Source organism: Prionailurus viverrinus, chromosome D1 (genome assembly GCF_022837055.1).
Source record: "Prionailurus viverrinus isolate Anna chromosome D1, UM_Priviv_1.0, whole genome shotgun sequence".
NCBI classification, from domain to species: Eukaryota; Metazoa; Chordata; class Mammalia; order Carnivora; family Felidae; genus Prionailurus; species Prionailurus viverrinus.
This window is the reverse complement of record NC_062570.1, coordinates 36,243,183-36,269,979: the sequence shown is the minus strand read 5'-3', so window position 1 is coordinate 36,269,979 and position 26,797 is coordinate 36,243,183. Positions and strand designations below refer to the sequence as shown.

Sequence of the window (26,797 nt, the reverse complement as noted above, 5' to 3'; positions counted from 1 at the left end):
TGTCTCATTCCAGTCACAATCTTGTTTATTTGAGATGAATCCTTTTGGACGTCTGTCTCTCTTCTGACCAGTTGACTGAAGGTGTCAAATTTCTTTATCATGGCACACCATCATCTCAAAATTCTTTATTTCCAGCAGCATGGGTGTGAAAACAGGATTATCTAAATATTTCTCTGGAAATAATAAGGGCCAAAACTCAAATTATTATATGTCACATTTAGTTACATCAGTTAGCTAAATGACTTTCCATGACCTGGAACTGACTACATAGGTGGCCTAGGAAATAGCATTGTGTGTGCCCAGGAAAAGTAAACAGGATTGGGAGTATTTAGCCAATATTTGCCACAGGCTGATGTGAATGACATCAGTAAGTAAGAGGAAAGAAGCAATTTGTAAATAAAATGATTCCGGGCTCTGATATTCCAACAGAATAACACACAGAGGAGCCCACACAGGGAAGATGAATTCCCAAAAACTGGCTTGGAAAGCCAGAGGGGCCAAACTTCACGTGTTCTGGCAATCAGGAGGGCTTAAAACCTAGAGTTTTAATGGTCAGTGGGCATGGATCATGGGCAGCCTGGAGGCATTTGGGTGGCTCTTGGAGAGAGGGCAGGGCAAACAGCCTGTGGACATACAGCATGAAAACAGAGATCTGAAAAGTGCAGGGGGCACACACTGGGAGGTTATTTGCTCTTCTCCAAGCTTGAAGCTTGTCATAGACAAGTAACATTCATGGAGAGACCCCCTCCCAGAGAAAAAGAATTGGCAGGTGCCATTTCCCTCCCCTGACTCTCAATATAAATATAGAGCCACTTGTGAGAACCAGCACAGCAATATTCACTACCTAACTTGCTTACACCAAGCCCCAGTCCCTCACCCTCTGGTGAAACCATTTCCCAGTTATGTTTCAGCTATGTGGGCTTGCCTCAGTCCCAGTGCCCTGGACTCCCTCTCCCAGAAGACAGGGCCAAACCCTTGCCCACATCACATCACCTAACCTGAAAGTTTTGCAGGGCCTTAGTCCCAGTGGTGGTGGAGACACATCTCGTTTCACAAGCAGATCAGAGCACATCTAGTTACAATGCACCAATTCAGACCAGGGACCAGACACTGCCCACAAGAGGCAAAGAGAGCTTCTGGAAATGACTGGCCTGAAGGATACAGTGGCCAGGATACAATAGCAGAGCATGTGCAACACACACTTGAGACACTCCCTGAAACACCAAGCCTAGGGGAATAGGATACACTACACTGCAGGGCACTACAGGAGCTCTCCCTCATAAAGTCATAACCCTGAAGAACAGGAGATATACTTGACTTTCTTAACACACAGAAACAGAGACTTAGAGAAAAATGAGAAGACAGAGACAGTGGAAATTGTACCAAATGAAAGAAGGCCTCAAGGTCATGGCCAGAAATCTAAGCAAAACAGATATAAGGACAATGTCTGATAGAGAATTTAAGGTAATAATTATAAAGATACTCACTGGACTTGAGAAAAGAGTGGAAGGCATGAGTAAGATTCTTAACACAGAGTTAAGGAGTAAAATAGCAGAGACAAAAGGTTCAATAAATGGAATGAGAAACACACTTAATGAAATGAACAGTAGGCTAGAAGAAGCAAAGGAATGAGATAATGACCTAGAAGATAGAGTAATGGAACATAATCAAGCTGAACAAAAGAGAGACAAAATAATTATGTAAAATAAGACTAGACTTAGGGAACTCAGTGACTCTATCAAATGTAATAATATTTCCATTATAGAAGCCCTATAAGAAGAGTGATAAAAGGGGGCAGAAAATTTATTTGAATAGATAATAGATAAAAACTTCCCTAATGTGGGGGAGAAAACAGATATCCAAATCCAGAAGGCACAAAGAACCCCCAACAAAATCAACAAAAGCAGATCCACACTAAGATATATTATAATTAAAATGGCAAAATAGAGTGATAAAGAAAAAAAATTAAAAGCAGCAATATAAAAAAAATACCAATTAGCAACAACAAAATTAAGCCAACAACCAAAAATTCACAGCAAAAAAGTCTAGAGCCAGATGAGTTCACAAGTGAATTCTACCAAACATTTAAATAAGAGTTAGTACCTATTCTTCTCAAACTATTTAAAAAAATAGAAAACTTCTGAATTTATCCTATGAGGCCAACATTACCATGATACCAAAACCAGTTAAATAAACTACTAAAAAAAAGAACTACAGGCCAATATCTCTGATAAACATAGATGCAAAGTACTCAACAAAATATTAGCAATGAATCAAAAAATACATAAAAAAAAATCATTCACCATGATTAAATGAAATTTATTCCCAGGATGCAAGGGTTGTTCAGAATTCACACATCAATTAACCTGAAACATCACATCAGTAGGAGAAAGGATAAGATCCATATGATCATTTAAATAGATGCAGAAAAGGTATTTGACAAAATACAACATCCATTCATGATAAAAATCCTTGACAAAGTAGATTTAGATAAACATACCTCAATATAATAAAGGCTATATATGGAAAACTCACAAGTAATATCATCATCAATGGGGAAAAGCTGTGGGTTTTTCCTTTCAGGTCAGGAACAAGACATGATGTCCACTCTCACCGCTTTTATTCAACATGGTACTGCAAGTCCTAGCCACAGCAATCAAAATAAAAGGCATCTAAATCTGTAAGGAATGAATAAAACATTCCTTATTTGTAGATGACATGATACTATATGTAGAAAATCTGAAAAACTCCACCAAAAATTCCTAGAATTGATAAATTAATTCAGTAATGTTGCAGGATACAAAATCAATGTAGAGACATTTGTTGAATTTTTATACACAAGTAATGAGGTAACAGAAAGAGAAATTAAGAAAACAATTCCATTGGGGCACCTGAGTAGCTCAGTCAGTTGAGCATCCAACTTTGGTGCAGGTCATGATCTCACAGTTTGTGAGTTTGAGCCCCACATTGGGTTCTGTCCTGACACCTCAGAGCCTGGGGCCTGGGTCAGATTCTGTGTCTCCCTCTCTTTCTTCCCCTTTCCCTGTTTGTGCTCTATCTCTCTTTTTCTCTTTCAAAAATAATGAACATTTTTAAAAATTAAGAAAATAATCCAAATTATAATTGAACCAAAAATAATAAAATACTTAGGAATAAACCTAATCAAAGAGATGTACTCTGAAAACTATAAATCAATGATGAAAGAAATTGACATAAAGCAATGGCAAGACGTTCCATGCTCATGGATTAGAAGAACAAATATTGTTAAAATATCTATACTACCTAAAGCAATCTACACATTTAATGCAATTCCTATCAAAATACCAACAAAATTTTTCACAGAATTAGAACAAATTATCCTAAAATTTGAATGGAACTACAAAAGACTCTGATCAGCCAAATTACTCTTGAAAAAGAAAAACAAAGCTGGAGGCATCACAATTCCAGATGTCAAGATATTTTACAAAGCTGTAGTGATCAAAACAGTATGGTACTGGTACAAAAATAGACACATAGATCAATAGAATCAAATAGAAAACATAGAAATGAGCTCACAACTATAGGCAAGTCACATACAAAAAAATGAAATTGGGCCAATTCATTATACCATACACAAAAATAAAGTTAAAATGAAGACCTAACTCTGAGATTTGGGACTATAAAATTCCTAAAAGAGAGCACAGGCAGTACCTTCTCTGACATTGGCTGTAGCAATTATTTTCTAGAGAGGTCCCCTGAGGCAAGGGAAATAAAAGCAAAAACAAACTCTTGGTATCACATCCAAATAAAAAGTTTCTGCACCTCTAAGGAAATAATGCAACTGAAAGGCAACCTATATAATGGCAGAGGATATTTTGCAAATGACATATCAAACAAAGAGTTAATATGAAAAATATATAAATTACTTGTACAACTTAACACCCAAAAAAACAAATAATCCATTATAAAGGGATCCAGAAGATATGAACAGATATTTCTCCAAAAAGACATCCAGATGGCCAATAAATACATGACAATGTGTTCATCATCACTTATCAACAGAGAAATTCAACTCAAAACTATACGGAGATATAACCTCACACCTTACAGAATGGATGAAAACAACAACACAAGAAACAACGGTGCTGGTGAGGATATGGAGAAAAGGGAGCCCTCTTGCACTGTTGATGGGAATTCAAACTGGTGCTTCGACTTTGGAAAACAGTATGCAGCTTCCTCAAAAAATTTAAAAATAGAACTATCCCATGATCAAGCAATTATACTGTTGGGTATCACTCACTATTGGGTACACTCAGCATGAAGACTGCTTAAGCTTCTCTCTCTCTCTTCCTCTGCTTCTATCCTCATTTGCACACACACTCTCTCTCTCTCTCAAATTAAATAAATAAATAAACAAACAAAATATAGAAATAGAAAGTATTTGAAATTTAAAGCAGAGGGATATCAACACAATACAGTATCAGAAGTTCTGGCCTATTACATGTATAATTGTAGCACTTGAAAGAAAACAATAAAGGAAGGAAAATTATTTTAAGAAATATCTGAAAATATTTAAAACTTAATGAAAAAAATGTAAACTTGCAAGTCTAAGAAGCTTAGTAAGCCCGAAGCAAAAGAGACTTTAGGAATATTGCATTGATATACATCATAATCAAATTGCTTAAAACTGGAAAAAAAAAGATAATTAGAAACAGCTAATTAAAAAAGACATGTTGTATATAAAGGAAGAAAAAAAAATAGCAGCAGATGATTTGCCAGAACAATGAAACTAGAGATGGTAAAAGAGCATATTTAGAGGAGAGGAATTAAGAAGGCAGAGTAGTAGAAGGACCTTATGCTTGACTCATCCCTCAAACACAGCTAAATAAATGTCAAATCATTCTGAACACCTAGGGAATCATTCTGAGGACTTTAGAGAACAAATTGCACAACTAGAGCTAGAACAGAGGCCACATGGTGGAGGGTAGGAGGTGCAGAGATAAGATTTGGGGAGAAAAGAATCCTCAGGAGCCATGATCAGGGAGAGAGGAGAGAAAGAGAGAGAGAGAGTGCAAGAGAGTAGGGCGGATGCAAGGCATTGTACTTGCCAGGAAAAACACTTCCCCAAAATCATTGACAAGGAACATGAGAATGGCTGATAACTGCCAATTTCACAAGCAACAGAGCTCAGTCTGAAGTTTTAGAATTCCACACTATAGCTGGGGTGGAGCCTGGTGGGCATAGAGGTACTTCTGTGGAGGAAGAGGGGAGAGGCTCGGGAGCACACAGCATGCTCTAAAAGATCCCCTGAGCCACACTGGGAAAGACAGTTCCCCTTCTTAGAGCTCATGTGGGAGAGGTGGCACTGCCTCTACGGGGACAAATGAGTCAGCAGGAGCCACTGAGCTGCCCTGTTCATTAGCAAAAGGAACAGGGGCAGCTACTGAGGACAGCTAACCTCGATGCCAGCTTTTTTCTGTGCTTTGCTATAAACTCCAAGCACCTGTGTGTTTGTGTGTTCTGGGACAAACTGGCATCAGCCACAGCATGGCAAGACTCTGCAGAGGATCTGCATGGGTCCATGCCATGCCCAGTCCCTAAATTTTGGAGTTTTGAAACCCAGCTGGCATACCTAAGGTAAATCACAGGAGTATTGTGCTATCAGGTGAGCAGATGGCACAGATATAGACAGGGTAAAAGCAAGGATCTGAAGGAACCCTGAGACAAATGAGGGGACACTTTTTACTCTTCTGTGAGAGCTTCCTGAACAGTGAAGGGCACGAACTCCCCTCTCCAGGGACAAGAGAGCTGAATAATGTCATTTTTACCACCACCCATCAGCAGAGATGGAGTTCAGGGAGCATCACAGAGCCCACAGTGGAGGCTTGAGGCCCTTACACCTAGCCCATCCCCTTTGTGCTCTGTGGGTGCTTTTTTACTATGGCAAGTGTGCCTGAGAGTCAGAGGAGCAGCAGGCCCTTCCTCCAGAAGACCAGCACAAATCCCCCCACATCCACCAAATCTACTGAGCATAGAGTGCTGAAAAGCTTCAGCTCTACAGGAAATAAGATCTAGCCTTTTTTAACAAGCATACAAAAAAACACAATTATTAAATTCACCACACAGTGGACAAGGTCCAAACACTCCCCACTGCAGGCAAGAAAAAACTCTGCAGAGAACTGATATGAGAGATAGAGCAGACAAAACACAACAAAAGAGTGCAAATAGCATCACCAGAGACACTTCCTGAAGCATGAGGCCCTGGACACAATATGACCTCTTCTTAATACACCCTTTACTCTCAAGAGTAGGAAACATAACAGGCTTTTCTAACACACAGAAGGCAAAGACCTCAACAAAATGTCAAGATGGAGGAATTCATCCCAAAGAAAGAACAATGAGGTCACAGCTAGGGGTCAAATGAAAACATATATAAGTAATATGCCTAAATCAGAATTTAAAACAACAATCATAAAGATAGCAGCTGAAATAAAAAAAAAGAAGACAATGGAGTCCCACATCACAGACATAAAAACTAGTCAGACCCAAATAAAACATGCTGTAACTGAGATGCAAAACTGTTTGATTGTAATGGCCAAAGAATAGAAACAGGGGAATGAATAAGTGATGTAGAGTATAAAATAATGGAAAATTATAGAGCTGAAAAGAAGAGGGGAGGAAATATTCTGAATCACATATGTAGATTCAGGGAACCCAGCAACTCCATAAAGCATAATAACATTCATATCATAGGAGTCCAAGAGGAGAGGGGAAAAGGGGAAGAAGACTTATTTGAGCAAACTATAGCTGAAAACATCCCCAAATCTGGTGGAAGAAACAGACATCCAAATCCAGGAGACCAGAGAACAAAATCAACACAAGCAGGCCAATGCAAAGAAATATTGTAGTACAATTTTCAAAATACAGAGATAAGGAAAGAATCCTGAAAATAGTAAGGAAAAGAAAACCCTAACCTAGCAAGGGAAGACAAATCAGGTTAGCAGCAGATCTCTGGACAGAAAATGAGCAGGCCAGAAGGGAGTATCATGAGGTATTCAACGTGATGACTGAGAAATATATGCAGCCAAGAATCCTTTACCCAACAAAGCTATCATTCAGAATAGAAGGAGAAAAAAAAGGCTTTCCCAGACTAACAAATACTGAAGGAGTTCATGACTACTAAATCAACCCTGCAGGAGATCCTAAGGGAGACTGTGAGTGGAATGCAACAAAGACTACAAAGGACCAGAGACATCACAACAAGCATGAAACCTACAGTTAACACAATGACACTAACTCCATCTTCCAATAATCACTCTGAATGTAAATGGACTAAATGCCCCAATCAAAACACATAAGGTATCAGAATGTATTAAAAAAAATGATCTATCTATATGCTGCCTACGATAGACTCATTTTAGACCTGAGGACACCTGTAGATTCAAAGTGAGGGGATGGACAAATATCTACCATGCTACTGGATGGCAAATGAAAGCCAGGTAGCCATATTTACATTAGACAAACTAGATTTTAAACTAAAGGCTGTAACAAGAGATGAAGAGCATTATATCATAATTAGGGTGTTTACTCATCATGAAGAGCTAACAATGCTTATGCCCCCAACAGAGACCCAAATATATAAACTAATCACCAACCTAAATAAATGTATAGATAATAATACCATGATTGTAGGGGACTTTAACACTCCACTTACAACAATGAACAAATAATTGAGGCAAAAATTCTATAAGGAAAATGGTTCTGAATGACACACTGGATCAGATGGACTTAATAGATATATTTAGAACTTTTTATCCAAAAGCAGCAGAAGACACATTATCCTCAAGTGCACATGGAACATTCTTCAAAATAGATCACACAGTGGGTCATAAAAAAACCCTCAACAAGTAAAAATAGTGAGATCATACCCTGCATATTTTCAGATCACAACACTATGAAACTTGAAATCAATCACAAGAAAAAATTTGGAAAGACCCCAAATACATGGAGGTTAAAGAACATCCAATTAAGGAATGAATGGATCAACCAGTAAATTAAAGAAGAAATTAACAAAATATATGGAAGCAAATGAAAATGAAAACATGACAGTCCAAACTCTTTGTGATGCAGCAAAGGCACCCCTAAGAGGGAAATACATTGCAATTCAGGCCTATATCAAGAAGCAAGAAAGGTCCCAAATACATAGCCTAACCTTACACTTAGAGGAATTTTTAACAGAATTAAAAAAAGAGAGAGAGCAGATCAATGAATCTAAGAGCTGGTTTTTTGAAAAAAATAAACAAAATTGATAAACCCTAGCCAGAGTTCTCAAAAAGAAAAGATAGAGGACTGAAATAGATAGTAGATAAAATGAAAGAGGGAAGATCACAACCAATACCACAGAAATCCAAACAATTATTAGAGAATAGTATGAAAAATTACATGCCAACAAACTGTACAGCCTGGAGGAAATGGAAAAATTCCCAACACCCACACACTACCAAAACTCAAACAGGAAGAAATAGAAAATTTGAACCAACCCATAACCATCAAAGAAATTGAATAAGTTATCAAAAACCTCCCAACAAATAAGAGTCCTGGGCTAGATGGCCTCCCAAGGGAATTATACAGACATTTGAAACAGAATTAATACCTATCCTTCTCAAGCTGTTCCAAAAAAGAGAAGTGGAAGGGAAACTTCCAGACTCATTCTATTAAGCCAGCATTACCTTTATTCCAAACCAGAGAAAGACCCCACTATAAAGGAAAATTACAGGCCAATATCCCTGATGAACATGGATGCAAAAACTCTCAACAAGATATTAGCAAATCAAATTCAACAGTATATTAAAAGAATTATTCACCATGATCATGTGAGATTAATTCCTGGGCTGCAGGGCTGTTTCAATATTTGCAAATCAATGAATGTGACACATCACATTAATAAAAGAAAGGATAAGAACCATATGATCCTGTCAAAAGATGCAGAAAAAGCATTTGACAAAATGCTTAGCATCCTTTCCTAACAAAAACTCAAGAAAGGATGGAAGCAACATATATTAATGTCATAAAAGCCATATATGAAAGACCCATAGCTACCATCATCCTCAATGGGGAAAATCTGAGAGCTTTCCTGATGAGATCAGGAACATGACAGAGATGTCCACTCTCACCACTGTTGTTTAACATAGTGTTGGAAGTCCTAGACTCAGCAATCAGACAACAAAATGAAATAAAAGGCCATCAAATAAGCAATGAAGAAGTCAAGCTAATATTCTTCACAGATGTTATGATACTCTACATGGAAAACCCAACAGACTCCACCAAAAATCGGCTAGAACTAATACATGAATTCAGCAAAGTCACAGAATATAAAATCAATGTACAGAAATCTGTTGCATTTCCTTACACCAATAATGAAGCAACAGGAAGAAAAATCAAGAAATAGATCCCATTTACAATTGCACTAAGAACCATAAAATTCCTAGGAATAAACCTATTTAAAAAGGTAAAAGATCTGTACTCTGAACCTATAGAAAGCTTATGAAAGAAATTGAAGACACAAAGGAATGGAAAAATTATTCCACGCTCATGGATTAGAAGAACAAATATTGCTACCCAAAAGCAATCTACACATGCAAAGCATTCCCAGTCAAAATACCACCAGCATTCTTCACAGACCTAGAACAAACAATCCTAAAATTTGTATGAAACTACAAAAGACTCCATATAGCCAAAGTAATGTTGAAAAGAAAACCAAAGTGGGAGGCATCACAATCCCAGACTTTAGCCTCTACTACTAAGCTGTAATCATCAAGACAGTATGGTATTGGCACAAAAACAGAGACATAGACCAATGGAACAGAACAGAGAACCCAGAATTTGACCGACAAATGTATGGCCAACTAATCTTCTACAAAGCAGGAAAGAGTATCCAATGGAAAAAAGACAGTCTCTTTAGCAATGGTGCTCAGAGACCTGGACAACAACATGCAGAAGAATGAAACTGGACCACTTTGTTACACTATAGACAAAAAATAAATTTAAAGTGGATGAAAAACCTAAATATGAGATAGAAAACCATCAAAATCCTAGAGAAAAAAAGAGGCGAAAACCTCTTTGACCTCAGCCACATAAACTTCTTACTTTACATGTCTCTGAAGGCAAGGGAAATAAAAGCAAAAATGAACTATAGGGACCTCATCAAGATAAAAATCTTCTGTACAGCAAAGGAAACAATCAACAAAACTAAAAGACAACTGATGAAATGGGAGAAGATATTTGCAAATGACATATCAGATAAAGGGTTACTATCCAAAATACATAAAAGCTTGCTAAACTCAACACCTGAAAAACAAATAAACCAGTGAAGAAATGGGCAGAAGACATGAATGGAAATTTTCCAAAGAAGACATCCACATGGCCAACAGACATATAAAAAGATGCTCAACATCCTCATCTTCAGAGAAATGCAAATCAAAACTACATTGAGATATCACCTCACACACCAGTCTGAGTGGCTAAAATTAACAAATCAGGAAACAACGGATGTTAGTGAGGATGTGGGGAAACGAGAACCCTCTTGCACTGTTGGTGGGAATGCAAACTGGTATAGCCACTCTGGAAAACAGTGTTGAGGTTCCTCAAAAAATTAAAAATAGAATTACTCTATAACACAGCAATTGCACTACTAGAAATTCATCCAAGGGATACAGGAGTGCTGATTCAAAGGGGCACATCAGTCCAATGTTTATAGCAACACTATTATAAATAGCTAAATTATGGAAAAAGTCCAAATGACCATCAACTGATGAATGATAATGAAGATGTGGTATATATATACAATGGAATATTAGTGATTAAAAAAGAATGAAATCTTGCCATTTGCAACAACGTGGATGGAACTGGAGGATATAACACTAAGTGAAATAAGTCAGAGAAAGACAGATATGATATGATTTCACTCATACGTGGAATTTGAGAAACTTAGCAGTTGGCCATGGTGGAAGGGAAAGAAAAATAAGATACAAATAGAAAGGGAAGCAAACCATTAGAGACTGTAAAATACAGAGAAAAAACTGAATTTTGAAGAGGGTGGCGAGTTGGCAAATGGAGGGGATGGGAAAAATGGGTGATGGGCATTGAGGAGGGCACTTGTTGAGATGAGCACTGAGTGTTGTATGTGAGTGATGAATCGCAGAAATCTACCTCTGAAGTCAAGCCTACATTGTATGTTAGCTAAGTTGACAATAAATTTTAAATAATAAAAAAATAAAATAAAATAAAATAATTAAAATAAAATTAAATAATTTTAAAAAATGAATGAATGAATTAATTAATTAAATACCATAATCTGACTAGCGTAAAAGTCAGTTTTCTTCTTAGTAGTTAATTATGTTTATCTTTTAGTAAAATGTTGTGTTTAAATTAATAATGTTTAGAATAATAATTTTCTATACTTTTTGAAGAAAATAAGTCAAGCAGTGAAATGATTCCACTTATGTTGTAATTACATAGGAGTAGACTGAGCAGTCTGGAGCCAATCTTTCTGATGGACAAGTGCATTGATGGTTTGAGAGCCCTTCAATAGAGCAGATATCTGGGAGGTGATCATTTGCCTTTTTTTCAGATGATGCCTTAGGACTCCAAATGGTCTATGATGATTTCCTCAAAAGGAACAATCCAGATAATTAAAAAATGGAGCCCACTGCAAAAAAAAGAACCATTTTATAAGATGGATTATTAATATCACAATAATGCCAGTAGAATCCACACAAGAAAAAAAATTCCCAGAGATGGTAAATAAGTTTTATACCAGAGATGGAAAAGAATTCAAGGATGAGGTTGTAGGATAAGGGATATCTATCTGTCTAATCTATCTATCTATCTATCTTATCTATCTATGTATCTATCTATCTATCTATCTATTTACATACTATACATTATACTTAAAAAATCTGTTTTAGGTGCCTTGAGTACTTAACACATTCTTAAATTTTAGGATGATGAATAGCAAAGAAGAATTGAAATAGATGCTCTAAAAATTATTCAAGATTATCTAAAGCTATTGTACCTATAGAACGCTTTTTAATTACCACTGCTATCTCATGTTTTTACTTTTTAAAATATTTTTTCTATTCTGTGGATATCACATTCTTCAAAAAAATAAATTATATGTTATATATTTATACATAAACACCTTGTTAAGTATAAAATTATATTTATTTAAATTACGATAAAGGAAAGATTATTATAATAAAAACAGGAATGAAAATATACACACATACCACTTTTAAATATGGAATAACATCAATTAAGGGTTAGAAAAGTAGTACTTAATTTATATCATGCCTAGAAAATATGAGGAACTCAATCAGGTCAAACAGTAGCCAGTCTACGATTTTCTGTGATTATTTTAGGGAAAATTCAGTTCAGTGCTTAGAATTCAAAATAGAGTGAATGATGAAGACAAATGATTTTACAGCCTTGAATTGGATAGCATAAAAGTATGATATAGTTTTAAATTTTGCTCAAACTTATGAGACACGCAGTGTGATAATCATCTTAATAAATGTGCTTGCTGAAGGCCAAAAAGATCGGGACTTCAGGAGAATCAGAGACATGGGGACATTTAAGGCCTCTAGAAATAAATTTTTAAGAAATAATATGAGAATCTTGATTTCAAAGTGAAATGAGAACGTCAAAATGTCTGGTTTTGATTCCAGGCTCTCTATTTACGAAACTGGAAAAATTTACTTAACCTCCATCTCTTGATTGTATTATCCATATAAATAGATTTAAAAATAGAACTTATTTAATAGTATTAGAATGATTAAATGAGTTATTAGATATAAAGTATTTAGAATCCTACTATGCAGATGGAAGGGATTCCATAAATTTTCATTATTGTTAATACTAAGAACATATTATGAGAACTAGAAGTAGAGAGATTGGTAAAGCAGTTGCAACAATTTGTCAAACAATATTTAACTAGAAATGGCTTCCTGGAGTGCTATGTTGAGAAGGATGATGGATTTAAATCTGAAGAGGAAATGACTGTAGTCATGTATATGATACCCACAAAGATATTGTGGGGAACAATAATGGTGTGTGTACCACGTATTTGCCCATCTAGTTCTAAGCTAGTGCAGGAAAAAGCTTAGAATAAAAACCAGTGAGTAGAACTGAACACACGTAGAATATGTAATAAAGGAGGGACATCCAGTTTTGGGCAAAATGCTTGCAAAATATCCAATTAGAAAGGTTGTTCTTTTTTTAAGATTTTTGATTTGTGATAAGAACAATGGTGACCATCAAATATCAACTTGTAAATGTAGTACAACTCACTAGTTCAAGAACACTGTATATTCTTATTTTCTTCAAGCTACACCATTCAATGATATCACATGAATAACTTGAAATCATCCATATTTGGAGTATTTATACCATAGAATCTGTCAAATGTTATGAATTAAGCCTTGTTCATCTTTTGACAGTGGATTGTTAAACATTTGCTAGCACATCACTGGCTATGTGGGTCACTGATGTGCATGGGCACAGTGACACCTGTTATTTAATGCAAAGAAACATCTTAGAAATTATGTACCTGCACATATTATACAGTGGCATTTATTTCTTTATTTAGAAAACTTGAAATGGTTATTAATATGCTCCATACGACGTTCTAAATATGAAATAGGTAATACAGGTAGAAGTGTCAAATGTTAGTGATTGTGGTTAGTTTTACTCATGAAACTTAACATACCATTGCAGAAACATGCTATAAAAACATGGTGTTTTCATTCTCTTGTAAACCTTTAAATTATTGGAATGAGATGTCTAGGATAAAAAGTGAATTTCCTAGCCCTGGAAAGAATCATGGTTGCTTTGCCATGGCATTTCACCAATCATAGGAAATTGCTACTGTTATTTACAATTTTCTATTTTTTTTCCAGTAGTAAGATATTGATTTAGCTGACAGAATCTCCTTCCTCTCTTAATCAGAAAGAACAGAATCCTTATGTGAACTGTATGGTTTATAGAAAGAGATGACATGAAGGGTCAAAAAGCTGCCTTAGATTTGAGAGCTAAGGTGTTTGCACTGCAGATTAACCTGGTTTAATGCTCAAAATGCAGTGTCCCTGCTGAGTTTCACATGCTGATATCAGTATAAGGTACAGACTCAAAATCTGACTTTGAGATTAAGGCCTTAGCCATTATATACCTCATCTGGGGAAAAAACTTGTCTTTGCAATTATTTTCAAATTTGATTTCTTTTCCTAAGGTATTGATCTCTTTATTTAACATGTGTTTATGAATATGTTTTATCCACTAAATAGTGTGCTGAGAAAATCTCTTAACATAAAAATATTTTAACTAGTGTTCTTGGTCTCAAAGCCAATTCAGAGTTTAGAGAGGAAGAGTGTAGAATAAAGAAAGAGTTAAGGCTTATTAGAGAAAATAATGGGAACTCAGTTAATATGATATAGGTATACACAGAGAGGAGCCTGGGCATTGAACTGCAAGTTATTAATTAGCATCTACTAGCACTTGCCACAAAGGTTATAAGGAACTTATACTAAATATAAATAATAAGACTGGCCTCTTGTTTTCAGACTAAATATTGGCATGCATATTAAATTGAAGTTAATGTCCCTAAAACATTTCCTCCCTCACTGATAATACATATACTATTGTACCTGTGTGAGCGTTGCCAACCATGATGTTTTTCCTGAAACAGATAAGAAAGGATTCATAATCACCAACAAGGGCTTTTCCCCCTTGTCCTAGTAACAGTGGGGAACACGCCTGAACTTGTGAATCATTTCAGTCCTGCTAATCATGATCCTTCTATCTTCCCATTCATCCAGATACCCAGATCAAAACCCAAAAGTTATCTTGTATCATCCTCTTGCCTTCAGTATTCTATTGACAGAATTTGTTCCTTGTGAGCTTGAAATGAATCCTGAATTCATCTCTGATTCACCATCTCCACTTCTCATCCCAGAGTAGAACACCACCAGTGTGGTGTGTCTTTCCTGGGCTGCTAAAAGAGCCACCTGACCGGCTGCTCTAGTTTTGCTCTTGTCTCTTTCCTTCAAAAATTAACTTTCCATGTCATGTTCAGAGCCATGTTTTTTAAACAGGCATTAAAATATTTAATATTGAACCCAATATATTTAACATGACTAGTAAGTTCCTACATGAGATGTCCTCTACTCACCGGTCCCTCCCCATCTGTAACCACTCACTTTCCCTACTGCTGTAAGGTCCAGTCACATTCCTTGGCTGGTATGTTAATCTTGTTCTTCCATTAGGGTTTTGCTTCAGCCATCTCTGGAAGGTTCTTTGCTACTCAAGCTTCTGCTCACTTGTGGCCTTATTCACAAAACTTCCCTGATCATACAACTCTTACATCTCTACCTGCTTGTTTTTCTTCTAACATTTTTTTGCTCTCTGAAATTATTTTTTTTAATTTTCTTTTTATATTATCATGTTTGTTACTTTAAAGCAGGTGCTTTGTTCATCTTATTTGCTGCTATATCACCAGCATCTAAACAAGTGCCTGGCGTATATCAAGTTTGCATAATATGTTAAAGATTAAAAAAAACAAATAAACACTGTTTAAGAAAAAAGAGAAAGAAGCCACTGGCTCATTTAGGGAGTTGTAAGTTGCAACGAGACGAAGACAGTTGGATTAAAAACTTAGGGCACAAAATTCAAGGTATTTCTAACTTTTTTCACAATATATTCTATTGCATTTTAAATGTGAGAGGAAGAAAAATACTGAAATAATGTTCTACTTTCACACCAATAATGTTAATTTTAATTTCCATATGATTGATTATCTTATAAGAAGAAAACAAGTCTTATAAACTAAATATGCCAGATTTAATAAACACAAGCACAAAATGAAATTTGAATTCAGATAAAAAGATAATTTTTAGTATAAATATGTCTCAAATATTTCATGGGATATAAATACATTTACTAAAATATTATTCATTAATTATTAAATAATTATTTCATAAATAGATTATACTGTATTTATGAAATTCCATTTTAGCCAGGTATCCTGTATTTTTTTCTGGCAGCCTTCTTATAAATACTCTGCTAAAATTGATATGCTTCTACTGCAACACCTGGGTGGCTCAGTTGGTTAAGTGTCTGACTTCAGCTCAGGTCATGATCTCACAGTTTGTGAGCTCGAGCCCCGCGTCGAGCTCGCTGCTGTCAGCACAGAGCCTGCTGCAGATCCTCTGTCCCTCTCTCTTTCCTCCCTCCCCCCCCCCCACTCTCCCATGCTCTCTCTCTCAAAAATAAACATTTAAAAAAATAAAAAATAATAAAAATGATATGCTCCCGTAAAATCATTTTCAAGCAAAAATCTCTGAGTTTGTAGCCTATATAAACTAAGAACTCTCTGGGCTCGCAAACAGATGGTAAAAGCACAATCTTTGCGGTTGAAGACCTCACTCGCATGCTAGTCAGTAATATTCATAAAATGGCAAGACAATTCCAATATTCCGTGCCTTTTAAATAGGCTAAATACTTTGCAAAGAAAGTAAGAGAGTCTGGTTTTATTTTTAATATCACTTTCAAGAATTAATACCAGGAACATGTAGAAAAATCAGGGAATACTTCCTGGATTGAACTTGAAAATGAGTTTTGAAATAATGAGTATAACTTGATCAAGATGAAAGTGACATTTTTATTTATTTTTTATTTTTTTTAACGTTTATTTATTTTTGAGACAGAGAGAGACAGAGCATGAATGGGGGAGGGGCAGAGAGAGAGGGAGACACAGAATCAGAAGCAGGCTCCAGGCTCTGAGCCATCAGCCCAGAGCTGGACGCGGGGCTCGAACTCACAGACTGCGAGATCGTGACCTGAGCTGAAGTCAGACGCTTAACCGACTGAGCCACCCAGGCGCCCCGAAAGTGGCATTTTTAGCCACAATATTAATATAAGAATATTACGTGTGATATATTGTGGAACAGTTTTTGTTTATTTTTAGAAAATAGAGTTCTTAAAGAGGTTGTGCAAGCACTGGGGAGGTAAGTTTGGAAACAATACTATGAACCAAATTGTGGAGTCTCTTAATCATAGGCTTAGAAGTGTGGCATTTAGCACCAGGACAATTAGTACGTACCAGCAGTTTTCTGAAAACGGCAAGCCAATAATAACCCATTGTCTTAAAAAGTTTATTCTGATAACAGTGTTTAGAGATGAGTTGTAGAGTAGGAAAATGTTAAACAAGTGATGTCAATAATTGTGGCCTGAGAGAAATGCAAGGTGACAGTAGAAAGTTTAAATTGTGTGATGCAATAGAGTTGGAGGCAGGTTTCACCTGAGACTTGAAGATGAAGGATAAAGAAGACTTATTTCCAGTGTGCCTGGGTGCCTCAGTCAGTTAAGTGGCTGACTTTTGCTCAGGTCATGACCTTGCAGTTGGTGAGTTCGAACCTCACTTTGGGCTCTGTGCTGACAACTCAGAGCCTGAAGCCTGCTTCAGATTCTCTCTCTTTGCCCCTCCCCGGCTTGTGCTTTCTCTCTGTCTCTCAAAAAGTGAATCAACGTTCTGTGTCTCCCTCTCTCTCTGCCCCTCCCGCGTTCATGCTCTGTCTCTCTCTGTCCCAAAAATAAATAAACGTTGAAAAAAAAAAAAATTAAAAAAAAAAAAAAAGTGAATCAACGTTAAAAAAAAAATGTTTAAAAAAAAAAAGAAGATGTATTTCCAAAGCTTTGTGCCTAGTGGATCAAAAAGAATTATAGTGCCACTGACAGATTAAATGAGGGATATAATTTTAGAGAAAAGATAAGAAGTCCAATTTTAGTCAGTTTGAATTTGATGAGGATGCCTTTTAGGTAAATGGTGATATTTGAGGTGTAAACCAGAAATCTTGAGGTCTTTTGTTCCCATGTAGCCAAAGTAGTGAAATGAAGTTGGTCCTCTAATGGAGACAGTATAGGGTTAAGAATTTTGAGTCCAATGCAATACTCAGAAAGAGAGAAGAAAGAAGGAAATGAAGCCGGTAGAAGATGTGGTATCTATTAGAACACAGAATAAAAGAAATAATAGGAAATATAAATGGGAATTAAGAGCAATTATCCTTAAAATTTAGGAGGGTCAGCAGCCCCTTAAGGAAACTGAAAGTTTCCCTCAAAAAGAAATGTGTAAATGTTAATTCATGAAAAACATATATATAAATTGTATGAGTCTATCAATGTTTTCATTGGTGAAAGGTCATTGGATCACAGATTAAGATTTCCTACTTCGGAAAGGGCTAAGTGAAAGTGATAGAGTAAGATCTCCATAAATTAACAATGGGCCAAAAACAGGGCCAAGAGTAACAATGGGGAAAACATCACACCCTTAAGAAACAGGTTGAAGCATGGAGTGGACATAAGGCAACAATTGAGGATCAGAAAAAACAATAGACTATAGAAATGGAATGACAGGGGTGCCTGGACACTTAGGTGGTTGAGCATCTGACTCTTGATTTTGGCTCAGGTCATGATTCCAGGGCCATGGGATGAGTCAAGCATTGGGCACCATGCTGAGTGTAGAACCTGCTTAAGATTTTCTCTCTCTCTCTCTCTCTCTCTCTCTCTCTCTCTCTTTCTCTCTCTCTCTCTCTCTCTCTCTCAAATAAAATAAATAAAATAAATAAAAATAATATAAATGGAATGACATATATTTGAACAAATAAAATAAACAAGCATGTTAAAAAAAATACCTCAAAAGAACATTCAGATCATGAAAACCAAAATGAAGTTAGTCAGGGATCCTGTAAGGAAGCTGGTTAATATAAGGCAAAGATTCACAAGTCTAAAAGAAACCAAATCTTGAGCTTTAGAAGAAGGTGTAACTCAGGGCCAAGTGTGCAGCCAAAAAAAAAAGCAGGTGCTACACTCCTAAAACAGATTGAGATGAAGTTTACTGGGGAGGAGACGTCTTTAGAAGAAGTGTTTTATACTGATAGAATCCGTGTGCTGATTTCCAGAGGTGAGGAAAAGTGGTTCTCCAGCAAAGAGGAAATTAAGCCAAATCTAAATTTTAATTCTCAAAGACCCTGCATATACGTGAATTTGAAATGTAATTTTTTGTGGTTACATTTTGATTCTGGGAAAATAATACAAATGAGATTATTTCATTTCACATATAAAGATAAAAACAAAAAGTTGTAATGGGTTTCCTTTGGGATTACACAAAGTAGATCCAAAGGTGAGTAGATAATTTCTTGAATGAATTTTATAATTTAGCTTTTATTTAAGCTGTCTTTTATAGATTGCATAATATATAATACATATATATTTAATGTATTTTATAATATATGCTTTTTAAAGGCAGGGATCATATAAATATTTTTTTAATTATCCATAGAAGAGTAATGTATATATAATAAAATGTAGTCAGTAAATATTGAATAAGTAACCTAACTGAATATTAAAAGTAAATTATCATTTTAGTTATTCATGAATTATAATCTAGATTGTTATAATTTTGCACAGTGATGATTTGAAATATTTTCAGAAACAAATTTTAATAAGTGGGATTTAAGAAGTAAAATCTATCATTAAAGCATACTTTCAAAATGAAAATTAAAAAAATAGTTTTATAAAACTTCAAAATATAAGGAAATCTTTGTTTAAATCAAATCTTATAGCTAAACATGTTTAACATGCTATATTTGTGTTTCAATAAAATTTCATAGCCAAACATGGCTTCTATTAATTCTATTACAAGCAGAAAAAAATATCATGTATTGTACATTATCAAAATATAACATGCTTAGAATTTTTGGTTGTTGATAAAATTACATTAAGTATTTTTAAAAATTTTCACATGTTTGTGTGTCTGTACTGATCTGAGATGAGAGGTAGTTTCTTATGGACATAGCATAATTATGCTACTGAAAGAAAGCAATTAGTCTCCAGAATTCCTGTGACTTTGGGATGTGAAAATCACATTGAATGTGCTCATGTGGGGAATATAATTATTTTCTTTACAGAGAATACTTTATGACTGAAAGGTATTCAGTCTCTTAAATTAGACTTTCTTTTAAAATTGCCCAGGCCACTTTAGGAAGGGCCTCCGTATTGGCCAGTAGCAATGTTTCAGTTAACATTCAGTAGTTTTTACTTTGCTTATACTTCACCACCCTCATTATTTGCCTAAGGTGATAAGAAAAAAATAACTAAAACAATGAATTAACTCTCACTTTCCTGAAACCAGGCATTCGTAGCTTAAGCAGGCTACACTGTATGTGTATGTAATTGCCTGACACACTTCTTGTGTTAAAACTTTTCTGATGTCAGTTGCTATGGTGATTGCTTTTTTTTAAAAAGTGAATTGCAGATTAAATAGCTTCATAAAACATGCATACATAGTTAGCACAGAAAATACAGGTGTCCTGCAGCTATATAGTAATTTAAACACCACTTTCTGAAACTTTTAAAAACTTCACTTCTGTAAAGCATATCTAATAATAAACCCATAGTTGCCCCCCTCTCCATCCCTCCTTTCTGTTAAGGTCAATGCATTACCCTCAGGGGTGAATCATCCTTGCCAGGTTCCAAAGGAAATTACAGTCAGAAAGCGAGAAAGGCTGCACAAGAGGAGTTGTCATGTGCTTCTTAGCCTCCGAGGGCTCCCTACTTTCCACTATTTCCCCAAGGCTGTACAAGAACATTGTCCCTTCTATTTCCAGGTGCTACTTAGAAACACAGAAACATTTCTATATTTCCTGGAATCGAACACTTGGACTGATTGATATGCAAAATGTGTTATTCTTGACTTACATATATACCACGATATTGCTCGAATCTTCATAAACAGTGTTAGTTGTTACTCGGTGTCAAACAGTCCTGGATTGAGAATTTCAGAATTCTTGGGGAAAAATAGCTAATAATTTGTTATAACACTAATAGCGCTAAACTTTTTGGAAATTCAGGAACATCTTAATTGTATCAATCTTTCACATTAGAGATCCAAGAATTTGTGACAACTTTCTTCATGTCAATTTGTTCCTAAAGTGGAAAAACAAAGTGTATATATATTAGTTAGAAGGGCTGTATTTTTTAATCCTCTTTGTGACTATATAGTGATTTTTGAATCCTTTTGTCTCTTGTTTTTCATATCCCTTATCTATATTCAGCAACTCTCACATAAAGCATACACATTATTCATTCTTCTAGCCTAACTCAACACAATGTTACATTACTTAACCTAACTCTGTTTCATTTCTTAATGTGTAGACATTCTTCTGCAGGAAATTACTTATCTGATTCTTCTACTGAGTGGTCTGCTGAGCTTCACTCTTCACATTTTTTAAGGTGAAAATGAGTATATTAAAATCCTGAGACATCATCTGCTAAGAGCTGGCAATCTCACTCATATTGTTGCTCCTAAGTGTGCATCTAAAATCCTATAACTTCAACTTAACAAAAATGAATTAAACTAAAAATATCTACTAGTTACTTCATTTTTAAATGTAGTCAGTAACAGTCTTTACTATCTATCTAATAACAACATCTACTATCTATATTTCATACCTCCCTGATTGTTCCACACTTTACCCCAAACTTATCTTGCGAGATCATTGTAAAGATTAAATGTGATTATATATGTGAGGAATATTCTGCAATCTGTAAATTACTTAAAATTACTAACCACATGCTATTGTGTGGTGCAGGTAAAATGCTAGAGAAATTGGGTGGGTGTGGAAATGTCATGCCCAGATCATTCTTGAAAGAACGTGCTGCCTGTATACAGCACTGTCTTGCCATTACCAATATCATTTCAATAATCAATGACCTATGACATTACATAGTTTAAAAGAAGTGGCTATTTGCACTTTCATATGCTAAAATATATAATTACCTTTCTCTTAAGGTAAGAACACTCATGTTCCATGAAAGGATGGTTGAAGTATGAGTTATGAAATCTGACTTGTTCCGTAGTAAAGATTATTTCAATCTCATCACCTCACATATACTGCTGTAGTTAACACACTGATGAAGATGTCTAATTTTAAATGGATCTTTCTTAGCCCAATGATCTTTTTATGTGAATTCAGGTGTAGCAATCCTTTAAAAATATTTACATGTTGCAAGCATTTTGAGATCCCCAGATGCATGTAGCAAACCATACATCTGTGCTGCAAATTCATTTTAATTATAAACACAGCTTTATAGAAAGTAAGAAAATGATTTCCTTAATGCCCACTCTTAATACAGATTTGACATATACCAATATTCCTGATGTTTAATCAGCTGTGAAAATGAAGCAGTAGCCATTTGGTGTTTTTCAAATATCTACGTCTGCATCTTTCTTTGAGAGAAGAATCATTTATGAGATGTAAGGGTTGTTCACATAACTTTACAAAAGAACAAAAAGGTATAATATTCATAATTCCCTTTTCCATTGCTTCCTATTCCAGGATGAGCCATCAAAGCAAAAAGTTGACAGTTCAATGTTATTTTGCTTCCTATTTTTGTATGCCCTGCTAAAAACAAATGTCCTTAATTGACTTGTGATAGTAGCAAATCAATTCTAGAATGTCAGGAATGTCTGGGAACAGATGGCTGTGTATATCCCATTCCTCGTAGGACCCGCTCAGAGTTACAGCTGTCCAGGGTTACGTGTAATGTGTGCAGCCCTATTTTCTGTTATCTGGCTATTTTGATTATGAATGTGTGCAGATAACCCTTCTCCTTTGAGAATTCAGTCCCTTTTGCATGTCTTCTATTTTGAATGCACAGTGTATTCTATATTCATAGAATACTAATAGGTTTTATTTAAAAGGTGACCCCATGAAAGAATGCAAAATGTCTCAGCTGATAATTGCTCTCTTTTTGTCTATCTGATTTGGATCTGACATGTAGAGTTGGAGATGGTAAAATAGTATATAGTGAATAAAAACGCCATACACTCCAAGTTGATTTTACTTTTTTGTTTTTCAAAATAACGTATGAAACTTCTAGTGGTTCTTGAAGAATAAGAAAACAATTTTACATAAGCAATAAAAGTATAGTGAATACATGTCTTAGTGGCAATTCTTTTGAGAAACTATTTATACATTACAAATGTAATTATATAAAAATATTGAGCTTTTTTCTCTTTTATAAATATGTAAATATGGGATCTATGAAATAAAAAAAGAATTTCAAATATACTATTAACTAATATATAATACTGATGATAGAATGCTTAAAATTGGCCAAATGACACATAATTATAAAAATTATGTAGTTTTCTATATAAGATATGCTTGGGGGCGCCTGGGTGGCGCAGTCGGTTAAGCGTCCGACTTCAGCCAGGTCACGATCTTGCGGTCTGTGAGTTCGAGCCCCGCGTCGGGCTCTGGGCTGATGGCTCAGAGCCTGGAGACTGTTTCTGATTCTGTGTCTCCCTCTCTCTCTGCCCTTCCCCCGTTCATGCTCTGTCTCTCTCTGTCCCAAAAATAAATAAACGTCGAAAAAAAAAATTTAAAAAATAAAAAGAAAAAGAAAAGCTTTAAAAAAAAAAGATATGCTTGAATACACCTGTTGTATTGCAAAAATTATATGTATACAAAACTTCCATTGTAAGTATACAATATAAATCTGTATGAAGTAGAATCATAGAGAAAATTCCCTGGGCCTTTTTATCACATCTTTCGATTTTATTCACTTAAAGTTCATACACAGGTATCTCTGATTAAAATTAAAAAAAAAATCTCCTAATTTGTATATTTGACCTATACTGAATTTTTACTCAGTACTAATCAACATATTTATCCTACTGAAATTTCATGAAATCAACCTCATTCTATTCCTTTATCTTGTTTATTCTTCTAGGAGTCTAAGAACTATGTCAGTTAAAGAAAATACATCTTTATAAAGAAATTGTTATTTATGCTACATAGATTCTTCTTTAAAACAATATATTAGCCTTTTTTTCCTTTTTGAAGCTACAATTTTTTGAAGGAACAATTTACATAATTAACTTAGCATGCACTTGGCTTTTAGAATTTCAATCCAACAAAGTGGGATTTTATTTTCTGTCTCATTCCTAACTAATAGCTTAGGCACTTGTGAAGCGAAAGCAGCTCAGGCCATGACTTTTGGGGGATACAGAACGATGAACTTAATTAGTAAATTCACTATGCCTAATAAGTAAACTTAAAGCTCCTACCACAATGGATACCTAATTGGCAACTATCAATTGGTCACACTAAAAAAGTTTTTTTAAAAATATGATTATTTTGACAAACATTTGAATTTAATGGGAAAAATTGTGGAGATGGAATATCAACTACTGTCTCCCTAGAATATACCATGAGTTGTATATATCTATAGGCAAACATAATATTTAGTATTTAATATTTCCTCCTGTCTAGATATGTGTCTATCTACACATATAGTTTGAAAAGAAATGTGAGTTGGTCTAAATTCATGAACTGAACGGGGGCACACTTGCTCTGCTCAGTGGATGGGACTCAAATTGTGGGACTATTGTAGATTAGGGACACACACCTTTGGGAACATTAACTGTGCAACCAAATTGTGGTTGCCAATTGAAATCTCTGGGCAACTGATACAGATGCTCACAGAAAGGGCCTATTTACTGACGAGACCAACTGGCACGAAGCCCTGGATAGTGCTCACACTGTCTGGACTACCAGATCACCACATGTATTCACCACACTGGCCCTGGCAATATGCCCACAATCATAGACTAGGCATTAAACAAACATAAACAAAACAAAAAACTTCATTGTTTCTAATGCGGTGGGTATGATTGCATGTCAAATTTGTGATTCCTACCAGAAGCAACGTCTGGTAAGATGAGGGAGGCAACGTCTCATGGAACATGACCTTCTGCCCGTTTTTGGCAGATTGACTCTATCTGGTTATCGACAAGCATCAGTGCTATCTGTGGCATTTCTAGTGTTGATTTTTCCCCCTGTTTTTCTGATCAGTTAATTCCAGCCATACTGATAGGGCCATTACAATTACTATGTACATGTGTTCAGCTGTCTACACCCATTGCAGCCTGTCAATCTGACTTTTGTGGCAGACAATATTCAGTTAGCTGATAGTCTAACTCTACTTCCCTCACCTTCTCTTGGTCCATACACCTTATTAAGGCAGTTTGGACATTAAATGCAACTGTTCCCAGAAAGGTACCATCTCTTCTTGGCTACTTCTTAAGTACTGAGAGGGACAGTAGGACTGCAGGGGAGGCTAGACAGACTTCTTTTGAATACTCAAGATTCTAACCTGACCATTCGTGGTTTTCAGACTTCTTTCTCTCCCCTAGTTGAAATCCTCAGCAGGCTGGGCTGGTATACTCTCTGGATGTTAGGCAGACTAAAAAAAGTTTAAGGATTCAAACTTGATTCTGGTCTATGCACCTAAGTTCTTGTTGGAACAACATGACTTAAATCAAAAGGTTGAAGACCACTGCTTACTGATTGGCCCACTGGGTGGGTATACACTCACTAACAACTATAACAATAGCAAAGTAGATGAGGTAGTGATAATATCTTCTACCCTTATTAAGACTGGAGTATGCTCAGAAGAAGGTAGTTAAGTGAACCCTGAAATCAAGGGATAATTTCTCCTTTCTCTGCACATCTGCATTTTAAACAGGGAATTTTAACAAAAAATACCTAAGGATAGCTGCTAATAGGTTTTTTCCTACTTTACACTCTTTTCATATCCATCCGTGTTCAACTATCAATGCATATATTTGAATTTATTTTAGTAATTAATTCATCCTGATATTTCTAACCAAGTTTAAGCAATTCTATGTCTCATGAGGATATGACTAATTCATAGAGAGAATTCTAAACTGTAATTTCTTAGAACAATCTTAAATTCTTTAGTAAACCTTTGTTTTTCCATTTGAGGGTTTGAAAAGTCCTTGGTTAGATTTTGTAAATTCTATCTTCACCAAGTTTTTAACTCTAGAACTAATGGGACTGGTCATTTTCTCTACCCAAGATAGACATTAAGAGAGGAGGTGTGTAGAAAAGGGCAGCCAAAGAAAAAAAAACAGTTCGGAAGAGATGCAAGACAAGGGGCAGAGCAACAGGAAGTGGGAGTCAAAGTACAAGAGTCCAGGAGGGAGGCCATTTTATAGTTGGTTGGTTGGTGAGGAAAGGAGATAAATTTCATGGTTTTTATTATCTTTTTCTAAGCAAGTCTTAATGGAAATAATTTTAGACTTTTCATGTATTTTTGAGGCCTCTTTAATATGAATCAAAAATTGCTGACCATTGAATACTTAAAATCTTCAAATCCTTTTATTCTAAGGTACCACACAGAGGGTTTATTGTATAACAAGTTTATTCATACACCAAGGATTCCAGAATGGCTATTGACGTTCTAAACTGTTCTTGGTAAAATTCTGCAGAGCTTCAAATATTTAGTGTGGTTGGTACCATAATGTTTGTACATGTAAGAAGATAGGTAACAATGTGGAGTCACATTAAATAGCAGATGATTGCTCATATTCAAATGACAAGAATGAACAACAGGGAAATACTTAATCTATGATCTTACCTTATCCATAAGACTCCTGAGTAGTGCAGCAAATCAAATCAAAGATTATGCCAAGGACACTTAAGACACAAAAAGAAAAGCTTATGTGGTGCTTTACTGCAAAGGGAGTAGAGCATTAGTCAGGAGCAGAACTTTCTCAGGTGTTTAGTCACAGGGACTCTGAGGAGGAGAGCCATCAGGGACTACCTGGCATGATCTCTCCTCGTGGAGTGACCTGGGCAGAGCATCAGGGGCTCACTCCTGACTGAAGGGACAACACCAA

The 26,797-nt window shown here is 35.6% G+C and overlaps 1 long non-coding RNA gene across 2 annotated transcripts; it reads right to left on the bottom strand.

The window, feature by feature from the left end:
- Nucleotides 1-26,797, bottom strand: LOC125146709 (uncharacterized). Of its 2 annotated transcripts, XR_007144849.1 has the most exons (5): nucleotides 26,536-26,797; nucleotides 20,785-21,012; nucleotides 14,679-14,710; nucleotides 11,493-11,686; nucleotides 1-173 (listed from the first exon to the last, which is right to left on the bottom strand). It is a non-coding gene; the product is annotated as an uncharacterized LOC125146709 (long non-coding RNA). The 2 variants fall into 2 exon arrangements; XR_007144850.1 differs by lacking the exon at nucleotides 14,679-14,710.